This window comes from Apodemus sylvaticus, chromosome 16 (genome assembly GCF_947179515.1).
Source record: "Apodemus sylvaticus chromosome 16, mApoSyl1.1, whole genome shotgun sequence".
Taxonomy (NCBI): Eukaryota; Metazoa; Chordata; class Mammalia; order Rodentia; family Muridae; genus Apodemus; species Apodemus sylvaticus.
Genome location: NC_067487.1, coordinates 67767867 through 67784330, shown reverse-complemented (window position 1 = coordinate 67784330; position 16464 = coordinate 67767867). Strand labels below are relative to the sequence as shown.

General features: G+C 41.9%; 1 protein-coding gene across 1 annotated transcript in view; it reads right to left on the bottom strand.

The window, feature by feature from the left end:
• Nucleotides 1–10198: 10198 nt before the first annotated feature.
• The window catches only part of Jmy (junction mediating and regulatory protein, p53 cofactor), a 64216-nt gene continuing 57950 nt past the window's right edge, over nucleotides 10199–16464 (bottom strand). The window contains exon 11 of the mRNA XM_052159388.1: nucleotides 10199–15417. The gene's annotated coding sequence lies outside the window, so the exon portion shown is untranslated. The remainder of the gene's footprint in view (nucleotides 15418–16464) is intronic.

The window sequence follows — 16464 nt, the reverse complement described above, 5'->3', positions numbered from 1 at the left end:
AAAAACTACAAGATGGAAGATTGGAAAACTAGAGATTCTGTCAAGCCTATGTCTCAGAGGAGGAAACTGAGGCTCAAACAGACAGTAAGGGGCAGGCCTGCACTCATAGCCAGAATAGTCTAAAGTCACTGCCCTCTGGGAGTGCTGCGGCTGTGCTCTGTGCACAGCCTACACAAGCTTTACAATGCCTGGCTTCTAGCTGAGGCCTGAGCAGAGCCTGCTCAGCTCTGCCTGCTGTGAGGTAACAATGGGCAAACCTCAGCCTGTGACTGAGTAAGAGGCATTTGGACTACTGTAGAACTTGGCAGCAATTATAAAAGCTCATTGCATGGTGGAAATGGGCATGTTAAATTTCCATTCATATTTACATGTGCAAAAACAGTACAAAATTATTCAGTAGGAACCACCTCCAACTGGGAAACGCCGCTTCATCAGTGATGTTTTTTCTTCATACTCTTTCTTGGTGGCTATTAAGCATTTTAATGCCAGCACATTCTTGATTGAAGGAGTATTGCATTCTTGCAGTGAATCAGTCATAGCTAGGGAGTAAATTGGGTCTTGGTAGTTGCCCAGTGACAGCTTGTCAAGCCCGAGTCAGCCATAGCTCTGCCCTCCTCCCCACCACTGCACGTGTCAGGCCTGGGCAATCTACTCCCTCTGTAGGTCATGCTGTGTTCTCAGGGGACAGTGCAGGGGACATGGGCATAGGACACAGGCTGGGAGCTGTGCTCTGGCCCTTGGAATATCTACAGTACTGGTAACATAAATGTTCTTCACTGATTTTCCAGAAAATCTAGTTTGGCTTAGTAATTAGGATGGGAACTTTGAGAGGAAGATAACTGGAAATCAAGCTGGTAGAAGCAATCAGGGTGTCTTGACACCAGCAGGAGCTGCCGTCTAAGGCCAGTGGTACTGTGGCTAACACAGATGTAGCTAGCTTTCTACTATGGATACTGTCAAGGGAGTCTTGGGCTTTTTTCTCTGCTCTCTGGATACACATACACTGAGGAATTGCCAAGTTGCTGAGTATGTATTAAAAGTACTATGTGATCAAGTAGGATCCCATTACTGGTGATGTGTGTTTTTTTAATTTAATACAGATGGGCAACAGAAACTGTCAAAAGAAAATCCTCCCATGAGAACTCCCATGGAGAACTGGGGTAGGTGTCAGGGAGAAGGGAGCATGTCTTCCCACTTCATCTAGACCTTGACGTCACATCACAAAGGAGCTGGGGTAGTTTTCTTTTTCTTGAAGTCGTGCTCTGTAGCCTAGGCAGGTCTTGAGCCTGAGATTCTTGGACGTTGGATTACAACTGGGTGTCCCTATGCCTGGCTCCTCGGCTACTTAGTGGAGCACAGTGACTCCGATTACTTTGCCTTTTTATCTTCTTAGCATATCACACAAGCACTCACTAGTGCATTTTACCTGAAATACTCTGCCCAGCTCTACAACTTAAGAACTTTATTCATGGGGTATATTCTGCTTCACTCTGTACACGTCACTGGATCCCACCAACCTCTTAACATGTCTCCCACTGAGGTACTCAGTACTGCCCTTTGGAGCTCTCCCTGGAGTCCTTGTATTGCTGGACTGTTCTAGGTAACTGCTGCTCCATGGGGAAGTAAGTCGAGCCCGAATTCCTACCAACAGGAAAATCCCTCCCAGGCCAGAATTAGCTATATCCTGGCGGGTTAACCTCTCAACTGTCCACTGTCACTTCTGGCCAGCTTTTTCTTCAGTTCTTCAGTGTCAGACCTCAATTTTAATGTTTGAGCTGGGGTCTCACTATGTAGTCCTGGCTGCACTGAACTTGCTCTATAGACCAGGCTGGGCTCCAACTCAGAGATCCACGTGCCTCTGCCATCCTCTTGCTAGGAATGAAGGTGTGTCACCACACCTCTCAACAGTCTTGAGTTGTTTTCCAAGTGTCCATCTTTGTCTTCATAATCACAGCACATTCATGGATGTATTTCATCTTACTTTTTGTATGCGAGTTGTTTTAATCCCCGTTCCCAGTTTTCAAATCGTATTTTTGTGTTTTAGGTTTTGCTGTTTTGGTTGCACGCGTGCAGTGTTTTGGCAGTGCCTCTAAGGAGCTCATTCTCTTCTCTGGTGGGAACCCTGGAGACTGCAGCATGCGATGGAAGCTTAGGGTGGAGCAGCGGTGTGGAAGCCAGCTTTGCCAGCTAACAACCTCCCTCCCACATAGCAGCCCATGGTCTTCTCTTTGGGGCTGACTGTACAGGAAGATGCACTAGATGGTGTGTGCATGACTGCACTCAGTTCCTTCCACAAAGTTGTTTATTAACTTAAAATGTAACTTACTGAAAAGTATTTATTTTGTGATGCAAATGAGCCATATGAATATTCAGTATTAAGGAAATAAACATTAATTGTTGCTTTTTCCGAATCATGGGACATCGGTCTAATCTTCAACGGTTTTGTTTCAAAACTGTCTCTGGTAGTGGAAAGCAGTACTCCACTGTCTGTCTGTGTGGCAGGACTCTATTTGGTGTTCAGGGCTCTCTAATAATGAGGCACAGACACACCCTCTGCCTCTTCATTCTGAGCTGCAAGACCAGGCAAGTGCTCACTGCTGCCTTGCAGCTGGTTTTGTTCTTAAAAAATCACACCTACATGGCTTGAAATACACATTAAAAAAAAAAAAAAAAACAAACTCTTGACATCAGAAGTTTACACACACACACACCCTGCACTGTCCTTACTGCCACCAGGGCGCTGTATCTGACTCACTAGTGGCCAGCTAATGATGATGTGAAGCAGCTAGGTATGGTCCCTGTGCTGTTAATAACTGTGCAAACACACTAGTTTTGCTTGATTTTAACTTGACTGGAATCATATATACCATGTATATCAAGTATACATTCGGGTTTTGTTTTCTTCCTTGTGGGATTCACCCAAATTGCAGTCTTAAGCTAAACCCTTTCTCCTGCTGCCCCCCACTAAGTACATTCATGTTTTAGGAATACTTCACTCACCTGCTGATAGGACACTGGTTCTCCTAGAGTTGTTGGCTATTACCGCTTGCTACCACCAGCACACTTGTCTCCTGATTCAGGTGTACGTAGATCCACCCCATAAGGTTGTGTCTCAGGAGAGCATCATGCCCAGTCTGTGCGTGTCCTGTAATTTTCCATTGTAGTGCCTGTTTATAGCACTATCAGTAGTCAACACAGTATTCCAAGTCCATGTCTACACGTGGAACTGCTGGTCTAAAGTGTAACCATTTACGGGTGCGTGTCTTGGTGTTCAGTGTACTCTAGTTACTAAGGTGGCTAACTGGTTTTGTAGATGCTATACTAATTTTTCCTCCCATTTCTCTACTGACGTTTTTAAAAGTGCTTATTTTTTTTAACTCATTATCACCTAAGTTTCATAGCATGGAAGTATTTATAAAGTTCAGCAGAACTGTTAATTGTGGTAGATACTTTTGAATTCACAGAGCCACCTCCAGTCAAGTATTTTGCTTCCTTCCTATCTTTTCTCACTTCCTTGTCTAACTTGTAACAGAAGCAACTCAGATGAAGCAGCCATGATGTCCTAGTGTTTGTCACCTCCGAGGAAATTCCACTACTTGTCAGAGCAGAGGGCCATGTCTCAGGCAGAGACCCGTGTTAGCGCTTCTCGTCGGGTGGATACAGTTAGTTACCTGGTTCGTCTGGAAGCAACTGTGCCAGCAATGCAGGGGCACTCAATGAGACAACTGGTTGCTCTGACTTGCCACACAGGTTGAGTCAGGTAACTAGACAGACTTGAGAAAAAGCAAAGGTCCTGAGGTGACGACATAGGGGTAGATAATTATAAATGGGTGCCACCCCGCCAGGCCTCTGCACTAAGTCCCGGCGGGTCTCACTCAGGGCAGCTCTCACTGTCACCTCCAAGCCAATCTATCCGAGCTAGCTCTCACAGCATCCTAGCTGTGTTTCCTCTCCTCCATGGACTCTGTAAACCACGGGAGTCCCGTGCTCCTGCACAGCACCCACTCCTTCCAAGTATCCAATGACTCTTAAACTTGAATAGTTAACCAAATACATTCATGTATAAGAAACTCCCAATTTCATAATGTGTCAGGAGCCATAATGGAACAAACTAATATACTAGCAGGTGATTGTCCTGAAATGGCCTGCTTCAGATTATTACATAATCTGCAAGTTAATTGAGCCCTCATTAAGCAAGGCTGTTAAGGACTAATTTTAGGAAAGATTCCTGCTATTAATATGCTTTTCCTGTTATTATTAGTCATATATAATAATAAGTGTTAACATGCCCCTTTGGAGCAGATCTCTGCAGATCCACGAATATGTATTGTCTTATAGTGATACTGTGTAGACAAATAGCTCAAGACAAATGACTTAAGTTTTAATGATGATCCTATAAGATTCCTAAAATTATATGTGATTATTAAGCTCTTTTATAATGGGACTGCTATTAGGTCCTTTTATGATAATCAAAACTGCAGTGAGAACTCTGCTAGTCTCCCAAATGTCACCTGTTAATTGCTCTTAGATGGCAACCAGACTTTCTCCTACTCAGAGCACATTCCAAGAGGCTGTAAACCAATTAACCAAAGGTAATTAAAGGGAACTAATGATTTATTGTAGGCACTAGGACAGAAGATAAAATATTGACTGGGTTTATCTATATAAAGCTTCACTAATAACTTACAGTTTTAAACTTTCAATGAACCTGTAGAGCTAAGACAGGTGATAGATGTTTAGCTAAATAATTACTCCTAATGGATATGCATGTAAACATCCTCTGATAAACTTCTATTTCAATTTATGACTTGACTTTTTGGGTGAACTTGTGATGAGCTTTGTAACACGTGATCAACTATTCTGAAGGATGTTTAAGGGCTGAGAACGAAGAGAGGAGTCCGAACTGAAGAACAGAGGTAAAAGAACTGAGTTGAGAGAGGAACTGAACTGAGAAGTTTTTAGTCAGAAGAGAACAGGATTAGAAGGAGAATTCAGAGTGGAATAACTTAGAAACTATAGGTAGCATTAAAAAAAAAAAAAAAAACCTAAGAGAACTGTGTGCAGAATGCAGAGGGAAAGACGAAAAAAGAAGGCACTGCAGAGAGAAGGAGCAGAAGGACGACAGAGCAGGTCCCATGGCAAGGACGAGGCAGGCTCAGTCTTATTAAAAGGAACAAAGCCTTTTACTTACAAACATGGGTTTAATTCATTTAGCATTAAAAGGCTTTCTCTATGCAATAAAGATTGGAGCTCATTTTTCATCCAGAATGAGTGAGTTCTTTCTGCACCGGCCTTGGTCTTTTTGCTCCAGATGCATATGTAAGTATGGATGTGTGTGTAAGTATGTAACTGTGAGAATGTATGCATGTGTGGTTGTATGTAATTGTGAGAATGCATGCATGTGTGGCTGTATGTAATTGTGAGAATGCATGCAAGTTGGGCCCAACTGGATTTGTGGGAAAATGTGTAAATGGAACTCTGCATGCATGAAGCTGTGTATGAATTTATGTGAGATTATGCCAGAAATGAAGCCATCTGGATATCCGAGTCTCCCTCCCTCCCCGCTCCTGCTCTCCACTGAGCCTCTCCCCCCTTAGCTCCTCCTCCTCTCTCCCCTCCAATCACTGGCCTCTCACTACCTCAATGTGAATGGATAGGAAATGTCTTGCAACATGACACCATGGTAGAAATCTGATAGCTGCTACTTTGGTTTTCTAGGGCTGCTGGATCCAGCTGTCACAGGCTGATAGCTTCACATCTCAGTTCTGGAAGTGCAAAATCAAGGTGTCAACAAGGCTGGCTCCTAGTGAAGGCAGCAAGGGGAGGATTTATGCTGACAGCTTTCCCACTGTGACCAAGCACTGGTGATTATAGGTGGGGGCCAACCCTAATAAGCTCACTTTGCCCATGATCTCTGTATATTCCACATAAGAACCAGGCATAGTAGCATGGACCTGTAACGCCAGCACTCACAAGGCAAGGACAGGAAGAGGGTAAGCAAGTTACTTAAACTCAAGCTATTGCTAGTGACACTTTCCCTTTAAATAAAACACCTCCAAGTGAGAACATGTGCTCAGATACAAAGGTTTAAGACATGGATATATGAGTTTCCATCTGCTCCTGGAGCTAGCTGACCCTGTGCCACAGCTCTCCATACCCAAATCCTGCCAGGAAAGAGCTGGTCTCCCAGAAGTGAGGGACAACTCACAGAGACAGCAAGACCAGCTAACACCATAGATAACCAGATGTGAGAGGCAAGCGTATGAACATAACCAACAGAAACCAAGGTTACCTGGCATCATCAGAACCCAATTCTTCTACTATAGCAAGTCCTGGATACACCATCACACCGGAAAAGCAAGATTCAGATCTAAAAATCACTTCTCATGATGATGAGAGGATTTCAAAGAACAACATAAATAACTCCCTTAAAAGAAATACAAGAGAACACAGGTAAACAGGTAGAAGCTCTTAAAGAGGAAACACAAAAACCCCTTAGAGAATTACAAGAAAACACAACCAAACAGGTGAAGGAATTGAACAAAACCATCCAGGATTTAAAAATGGAAATAAAGTAATCACAAAGGGAGACAACCCTAGAAATAGAAAATCTAGGAAAGAAATCAGGAGTCACAGACACAAGCATCACCAACAGAATATAAGAGATAGAAGAGATAATCTCAGGTGCAGAAGATACCATAGAAAACATTGACACAACAATCAAAGAAATACAAAAATTAAAAATCTCCTAACCCAAAAATTCAGGAAATCTAGGACACAATGAGAAGACCAAACCTAAGGATAACAGGTAAAGAGTGAAGATTCCCAACTTAAATGGCCAGTAAATATCTTTAACAAGATTATAGAAGAAAACTTTCCTAATCTAAAGAGATGGCCATGAACATACAAGAAGCCTACAGAACTCCAAATAGATTGGACCAGAAAAGAAACTCCTCCCTTCACATAATAGTCAAAACACATATAAAGGCAGACCTATCAGAATTACACCAAACTTCTCATAGACTATGAAAGCTAGAAGCTACACATCTCTAGCAGCTACATCTTACCCCTCTGCTGTCCCAGTTTCAAAGAGAACCAACTGTCTCCTGCTTCCTCTTTTCCTCAGTCAAACCTGGAAGTCCCACCTACTTGCCCAGTTATTGGCTCCTTTATTCATTAGGGAATTGGTTCACAAGAACAGCACCAGGTCCATCCACAACAGAAGGGCACTTCATACTCGAAAAATCTACCACAAGATGAACTCTCAATCCTGAACAGATGCTACTTTATGAAATTTGCAAGCAAATGGATGGATCTAGAAAATATCATCCCGAGTGAGTTTAACTCAGTCACAAAAGAACACACATGGTATGTTCTCACTTATAAACGGATATTAGGCAGAGAGTAGAATACCCATGATACAACTCGCAGACTACATGAAGCTCAAAAGGAAGACCAGAGAGTGGATGCTTCAATCATACTTAGAAGAGAGAACAATATAATAAACAAGTAAGGGGTGGGAGGGACTTGGGAGGAAGAGAGGAAGGGGGAGGGGAAAAGAGGAGCAGAATCAGGTATGGGAGGAGATGGAGATGTACAGAGGGTCAGGAAACTGAACAGAGGTGTGTAGCAATGGGGGATGGGGAACTGGGCATAGCAACCAGAAAGTCCCAGATGCCAGGAAAGCAAGAGCCTCCCAGGACCCCAAGGGGATGACATTAGCTGAAATATCCCACACAGGGGAGGGAGAACCTGTCTGAGACCATATCCAGAGATTAGGCAATGCCTCCCAGTTGAGGGATGGGGCCACCCACCCCCATTTTCAAAATTTTAACCCAGAATTGCTCCTGTCTAAAGGAAATACAAGGACAAAGAGTAGAGAAGAAACTGAAGGAAAGGCCAACCAGAGACTGCCCCACCTGGGGATACGGCCCACATGCAGACACCAGACCCAGATACAACTGCTGATGCCAAGAGGTGTTTGCTGACTGGAGCCTGATACAGCTGTCCCCTGAGTTCTGCCAGATCCTGACCAAAACAGATGCGGAGGCTCACGGACACCCATCAGACTGAGCACAGGGACCCCAATGGAGGAGTTAGGGGAAGGAGCTGAAGGGGCCTTTTCTGGCACCAATGGGAGGGGAAGTCCTTGGTCCTGTGAAGGTTTCATGCCCCAGTGTGGAGGAACGTTAGTGCAGTGAGGAGGGGATGGGTGGGTGGGGGAGCACACTCATAGAACCAGGGTAAGGGGGGTGGGATAGAGGATTTGCATAGGGGAAACTAGGAAAGGGCATAATATTTGAAATGTAAACAAGTAAAATATCCAATTAAAAGTTAAAATTAAAAAATAAGGGCCAGTGCAAAAGAGAAAAAGACATGGCTATATGAATGAGATATGCAAAACTGCTCACTGTGTGCTGGAGTGTGGGATGCACGACAATGCTAGGAGGAGAGGCTTTGCTTAGAGCTCCAGCAGAGAAAGTCTACAGAGAGCTCGGGAAGCACAGGAGCCGATGGCAGAGGGTGAGCTGGACTCCTGGAGTCCACAAAATGCACCACAGGGGAGGGGCATGGCTCCACCACTCTACAGAAGAATGCAGAGGCAAGACAGTGCCACAGAACAGCTGAAAGATGAAGATCGAAACCAGAGGATGGCTTCATGCCAAACAGGAAGTCAGAGTCAACTTTGGTAAGACTGAGAGTGAGGTGTGGGCAGGCATCGAAAAGTCTACTAAGAGCAACAGTTGATGAACTGTGCAAGGTGGGAAAAAGTGGACAGGTGTGGGTTTATCTTAACAGGGATAGAGTCAAGGACACCATTTTTAGATCAGAGATCCAAATGAAAAACTCATTAATTAAACAGCTAGACAGCTAGTGAGCTGAAGTCACAGGCCAGAAGAAAACTACCTATCCACAAGAATTACTGAATCGTGGGAAAGAATGAGTTGGATTTCTGGCTCAGCCATTATGAAAGCCCAAGTTTAATGTTCATATGGCTTGTGTGTGGTAGGGAGTGCGAGGCCCTGTATCCTGGTATTTCCAAACCTTAGGTAACAAGAAAGTAAGTCAGAGCAGCTAAGAAACCCTTCCAGGTATCGGGACATAGACCAGCACCTCTTCTCACAGTTTAGGGGTGTTGTAGAGTTATGTCCTGGCTCAAGGATAATAGAGCTGAGCACTGCACTGCACAGACACAATCGCCTGTGTCTGAAAAGAGGGGTCACAGCCTTGCCTGGGAGACCAAATAGTGAAGAGAAGAATAAGAATGACTAGAAAACCTGGTCTGTCAGAAGTTTGGGTCTTTGTTTCAGTATGAAAATGATCTACTTATAGAGAATTGCTGCCAACTGGGCAAACCTCACCTCAGAACCACAGGGCCCTGTGCAGGGCTGTATTCCAGGCAGCTAGACTCTGACCTTCTGCCTCAGACTCCTAACCCAAACTGACATAATCTGGCTTTCAATTACATGAAACGTTGTTAATCCAAGTCCCAAGGCCTTGGGGATAAGTAGATTTTACCTGTTCTGCTACTAAACTATTATGACGGAAACTGGCCAGTGTCTACTCCTCTGTAGTTAGCTGTTTCCAAGTATCAAGATAATCTCTTTCAATTTAAATACGTATGAATTAACTCCTGAAATGAAGACATTTAAAAGTTTGAGAAAATATGTTCAAGCTTTGTACATATGTATACACTGAACAAGTAAAGCTGCCATGACTACTTCACAACAGCATTCAAGGAAGAATCAGTTCAGAGGCGGAGAGCCTGTGAGTCTGGTTCTATATAACTGTAACTGTCAATTGTGAATCATCAACTGTACAGTACTTAGAATCATCATGGAGATGCAGCACTGGACATACCTAGGAAGAGTGTTTACCGATAGATGTAACTGAGGAAGACAGACCTTCAGCGAGTGTAGTATGTGGTGTGGACATCATCCCATGGTTACCTGGACTGAACGGACAGGAGAGAGCAAACAGAACACAAGGAGGCTGTCTCCTGACCATATCATCATGGATTTGTTCCCCTAAACTCTAAGCCAAAGTAAGCTCTCCCCCTAAGTTGCCTCTTGTCAAGGTATTCATACAGTAGAAAGTAAATAATAATAAAACACATATTATTAAAATTATATAATAGTTATGCTCCATTTTGAAATAAAATGTTACTGGTGATAATATTTAAACAAACAAAATCAAGTTAATTCAAATAAATATCCTTTATTAAAGAAAAAAAGAAATATTGTTAAGCACCAAAACTGTGTGTTGTTACATTGCATGTACAATAAGAAAGGTGAGTGCAACACTGGGTGAGCAAGTTCTTAACTCTGAAGTCAGGAGTGTGAAATGTAAAAAAAGCAGCAACTACAATGCAGAAAGGCTGCACTAAGGAGCAGAAGGCGACAGTCAAAACAGTGATTGGAGAGTTCATCGTATTGCTATAAATGCCTGCTTAGTAGTTTCCATATACTTGTAATACTTGAGAGTGTTAATTGAGCATATTTACCTATACAAATTTGCAAGAGATGGCATTTATAGTATGCTGTGGACGATCCACTTAATTATCATGGTGGGATGCCATCTGTAAAGCCAAGCACAGTGCATAGTGTTCTGCCTTTATAACATTGACAAAGCTAGTAATGGTGAGTCAGTCTGCCACTGGGATCTTCATTTACCCAAAACTAATAAAAAGAACAAAGTGTCAGTTTCTTTAGCCCCAGTGGGTTTTACTCATGCAAAAATGATCTGCAGCCTTCCGTTTCTCAATAAACTACATATTATGATTTCACACTTGGCAGTGCATACAGTACAGAGAGATTCAACAAGGCAGTGTGGACAAAAACATTGTAAGAAACTGCTATAGGATGGAACCCGTTACATCACACAAATGAGGGGGAAACCACACGGAAGGGAAAGACAAAGGAATTTGCATGGAGAAACCTAAAATGCCGCATTACACCCCTTGACAGTTAACTGTACAACATGCAAGTAAAAATGTTTTCCCCTGTTAAAATTCAACTCCCACACCTTTTGTTTTTAAACATATCAAGGTCTTTCCTACATACTTCCAATGCCTCAAACTGGGCCACTGTTAACTGTAAATGAATCTACAAAAACAAACACAAAGGAAATGAAACTTCCTCTTCCGCCCAAAACAAATGATCCTTTGAGGGTCAAAATGAAGCAGCACTCATGAACACCTTAGCATGTCGACCTCAGGTATTTCCTGTATGTGCACCTTACAGTGGCCCAATAAATGTGCTCTGAAGAGACTGTACATTTATAAACTTGGAACTCAATCCATTAAACTGTACAAATGCCAAATTGTACATTTACAGTGGAAAAAATAAAAAAATTAAAATAAGAACATCTTTAGCATAACTCAGGGAACATTTAGTGGACTGTCTCTCACTGTCTCTCTGCATCAGAGCTGCCTCCTACTTTTAAAAAGCTTCTGTTTACACACAGGATAGTTTAGATAACGATATAAACTCATTTTCTGGAAAACCTTTAAGTTACATTATATTTATAGAATAAAAATACCATTGCCTCTTATTTCCAAGCAATTGGGCAGGATTTTAATGTGCTTCAACACAAGTTCAGGCCTGACCACTTGAGCGGGGAGACATGAACGCAGTATGCTTGGCAGTAAGTGCGTCTGCCTCCTCACCCTCTTCCACAGATAGTCTTGCGGGTCATTGGCAACACCAAACACAAATAAAATGTTCAATATGCACAATAGCTTTATATAATCATTTATATTCAGTGCAACGATGAAAAATTAAAGGTCTCTGCTTCCCCTGCCAGATGCTTGCATCTTGAGTTGTCTGCAATTATTTGAAATGTCCTGCAGTTGCTCAGGATCTTTTAGTTATTTTACCTGGTAAAATGTAAGAAAGCTCAAAACTCCCTGATAGGCCCATTAAAGACCCAAAGTCACTATGCACGCTGATTTCTGTTGATGAGTGTATTACAAAGCTGGCCTAAAAGTATTGGTTAAAATAAATACAAACATATTCTGTGAATGAATTCCAAAAAGAAGTCTCAGGGCGTCTAGAGAATACAACTGTCGATATCCCCATGCCATGTGGGTGCTGTCATGCTGTCTCCTACTGGATTCTAATCCTTAGTGTGTGGTGTCTGCAGTACATTGTGTAACTTGCCACATTCTAGGACATACTGTGGCACCAAGGACTGTTCTACATTCATATTTATAGAAGAGAGAACCTCTGAACACACTGTAGAGTCAAAGTGTTCACAATAAGAAAGTCCATACCACAGCAGGATCTTTTTAAAAATGGATTTTCCAACAGGTACAGTGGCACATGCCTTTAATCCCAGCACTCAGGAGGCAGAGGCAGGCAAATCCCTGAGTTTGAGGCCAGCCTGATCTACAGAGGGAGTTCCAGGACAGCTAGGGCCAACACAGAGAAACCGTATCTCAGGAAGGGGGAAAAAAAGGAATAATTTTGCAAAAAAGTCTTAAGTGCATGATGAACAACTCAGGAATGATTGTTTTTATGCTGTCTCTAACTTTATACCCCTACATAAAGTACTTTTTAAATAAGGTCAATGCTTAGCCACTAAAAATCCTCATTCTCCAGCAATTTCTTACTGCTAAAAAACAATTAGGACTTTTAATCTAGACATACCTTTTCTATACATAGTACATTAGCTACTATACATAATTTTGGTTGTATCAGGGACATATGAAATTGACATTCAAGTATGTATGAAGAATAACACCAGATTGAGCATCCCAAGTCATCTCCTGCTCTCCCAAGGTCAGTATAAAACACTTGGGACCAGCACAGACACGCGATGTCGGTGGCTAATGGACACAATGGAAGGCTAACTTACGTACACTAGAAACACTGGCTGAATGCCATGACAACTAAACACATGAATGAACTATGAAGGCCAGAGCTAATCACTTCTGGTCTGCTGATTGCATCTAAAATTAAGCAAAACTTCTGTGTTTTATTAGGTGTCTAGGAAAGTAAGATGGGAGAAAAACCACATCATGCGTACTGTCACTTTCCTGGGGCCCTAAAATCACCTTAAATTAATGAGGGCTCATCTGGTGATTTGATGAACAGGTATACTAGTTATTTAAAATCGTATAACTCCAATGTGTGTGATTTTATGAAGTAAAAATCGTTTCTTTAAGATTAAGAAGAAATGCTAGAGGTGGAACATAAGGTCTTGCACTTTACTACCGATCTACACTCCACCACAAACCAAGGCTCCTGAGGCAGAGAACCTGGCATGTTGGGGGAAATCATTTACTTGAAAACAGGCTGAAGGCTCCATGCTGGAACCATGGATTGTCAGGATGTGCTGGGAAAGTCTCATTGTTCCAATTCATCCCCACTACAGAGCCCAGGCATCTCGTGCTTAAACTGATTACAATGCTTTTGTTAAATTATATTCCATATTTTCCTACAGTTTAAAAAACATGGGACTGGAGAGATGGCTCAGAGATTAAGAGCATGTACTATTCCTACAGAAGACCCAAGTTTGGTTCCCAGTTACCAAGCCAGAGCTTCTGTGTACATTTACAATGATTTTAAAAATGAATCTTAGAAAAAAACAAAAACAAAAACAAACCAGACTCAGGCATCTGGTACACACCTGTAAGAGAGGCAGAGACAAGGCGACTGCTGCAAATCTGAGTGTGGCCTAAAATGAGTGTGTGTGCAAATTCTGGGCCAGCCAGGGCTACATAGCAGAACCTGGTCGCAAAAGTAAGTAAAGAACCTGAATATATAATGCACAGAGGGAAAGATCTGTAAATATTACAAGTACATAAACAATGGGTGATTTTTAGAATATCTGTTAAGTTCTGAAGCTTTTCAAATATTTTTTTATGTAGCCAATGACTCTTTGGCTTCAACACATTTGGTGCTTTACTGGGGTATAAAGGACACAGATCACCTTAGAATGAGGCTTATGTATCAGAGCTGTTTTAATTGTTGCAGACAAGATGCGTGAACTATGCTTGGACTAAAACCAATATATAAAGTAAATGCTCCATGACCTCCCAGTCTCATCAATAAACATGAATATTATAAGTGCAAAGATTTGGTTTTCTATAACCCGTTACAAGAATCTTTTTCATAATTAAAGAGAAACATCTCTTAAAAGTGACAAGAAGGGAGCCATGTTCCTGGGGGAAAACAAGGCAGACACTGAGAGGCTTTCACTTCAGGGACGTCTCTGGGCAACCCTGGGGAAGAACTTCCTAGGAATGAAGTTCTTTTTTGGTATTTCAATTCCTCCATATGAAGCCAAGGCCTGTCTCCGTCATCAGCACACGCTACAATGTATTGTAAACTGGGTCCTTCACGCATGTCCACATAATCCCACTGACACTCCGTGCCAGCCCCATTGATAAACAGCCGGGTCAGCCCTGGATCTACACCTGTAAGTTTCAAGACTTAGCGACAGCAGCAAATGCTCTCCTAAAGTTCTATCCACAGAATAAGAAACAGTAATGCCAGCTGGAGGCATTCGGAACCGGCGGCTGCCTTCTGGACCTTCATGGAACACATGCTCCTCACCATGGAACAGAACAATACACGCTCACACTGGTGCGTGACACGAGGTGTTATCATTTGTATCCCCTACTGTTGAATCCTGATTTTTCTCAATAGGAAAGTCGTGAGTTATAGTAATCAAGCAGTAGTTCAAACAAAAAGACTAAAAAGAACATTATCAAATTACAAAGCATTGCTTCTCATAAACAGGATGCACATAAAATTCAAACTATTCTAAATTCAGAATTATGAAACGCTATTTTAAAAGCATGGAAATTTTAACTTCAAACTCTTACAAAATGTAAGACTGTGGCCTCTTAAAAATATGCCTTGTTAAATGTGTCATGTTCTGGTGCACACATTAATAGGTGTATCTCCATTGGCTTCTCAGATACTGAACATCTCTGGAGATGAATAATGTGGAAATTTTAAGTGCATTTCATGTGTTTTTTTTTTTTTAAATTCCTGACCATAACTACCTTGATAAATGTCTTCTGTAGCATGTCACTGTTTCTATAAGCTGATGTGCTTCAGCGAGTTATCTTCAGTTCACTGAAAGTCAAATCCCAAAGCAGCTCCCATAGCAGACCTCTGCCAACCCAGTGTTCTTCGAATTCCTAGTGATGGAACTGGCCACGTGGGATTATGCCTGGGCAGATGGGGAGAGGGGTGTAAGGAACAGCCAGCCGTCCAGGAGGCTCGTCCGCACTGCAGTCGGAACACTGCACTAGCCTCTCTTGTGCTTCCTCTTTTCATATACTTTGTCAATATACTCAGGACCTAATGGAATCCAATTTTGGAACCAAGAGCTTAAATTTTTCCCCAAAGGATCAGAGCCAGTCTTCATCCATAGGTATTTTTCTTCCCTCTGTTAAATCACCTGTTTGCAAACAAAATAATACAAGATTAGAACAAAATGCCTCTTAAATGTAGGTCATAAGTCTGTTCCCTCTTACTCTTGGAAATATCAATGAATATATAGTCACCTATATAGTAATGGTATAGGATTTCCTTTAAAGAAAAATGTAATTTTTTAAGTTACATTTTACGTCATTGAGTGTTTGCCTGAGTATATCTGTGTACTGTGTGCATTCAGTGCCTATGGAGGCCAAAAGAGGGTGTCAGATGCCCTGTGACTGAAGTTACTTACAGAGCTGCCATGTCAGTACTGGGAATTATATCCAGGGCCTCTGAAAAAGCAGCCAATGATCTTAACAGCTGAGCCACCTCTCCAGCCCCATGATGTTTGTATAAAGTAGTAAGAATGAAAGTCATTTAATATAGATTTGGACCACTATTGAGTGTTAGATTCCCTTTTGTTTCTGCTCTTCTTAGGAGAGTGGGACCTATTAAATGGTTGTTGTTAAACTTCAATAGAGGCTGACAGATTTTATCAACTGGCCTATTAGAAGGATAAAAACCATTCTTTGAATATACATCAACAAGCAACAGGTTTCTATACTACAGTTCTGCATTTTCTACTAATGAAGCTATACATGAGCACTGAGTATCTAAAACACAGCTAGTGGGACTCAGAAGCTAACTAGTTTTTAGACTAAAAAGCTCATAGTTTTCTAATAAGTACATTTCTGTTTTAATAGAATACTTCACTGAGATGTGCTAGCAGGAATTACAACATAAAATTAGGCATCTGAATCAAAACCTGCCTTTTGGGGCCTTAATACCTAAGGCTAAGTGCAGAGGGGTAAACTATTTCACAATTTTATGTCCGCTACATACTGAAAGGTATTGTAGCCCCTGTCAGATAAAAATTATTAGGAGAAATTTCTCGTATTCCATTTTTCCTTCATAAAGGATTACTAACAGCTTTCTTAGAATGACATATGGGCCCGTTCTCTTTGCACTGTGATACTATGAAGTTTGAGAAAGACCCTTCAGGACACAATTAGAACCTTGTCAAAGTTTC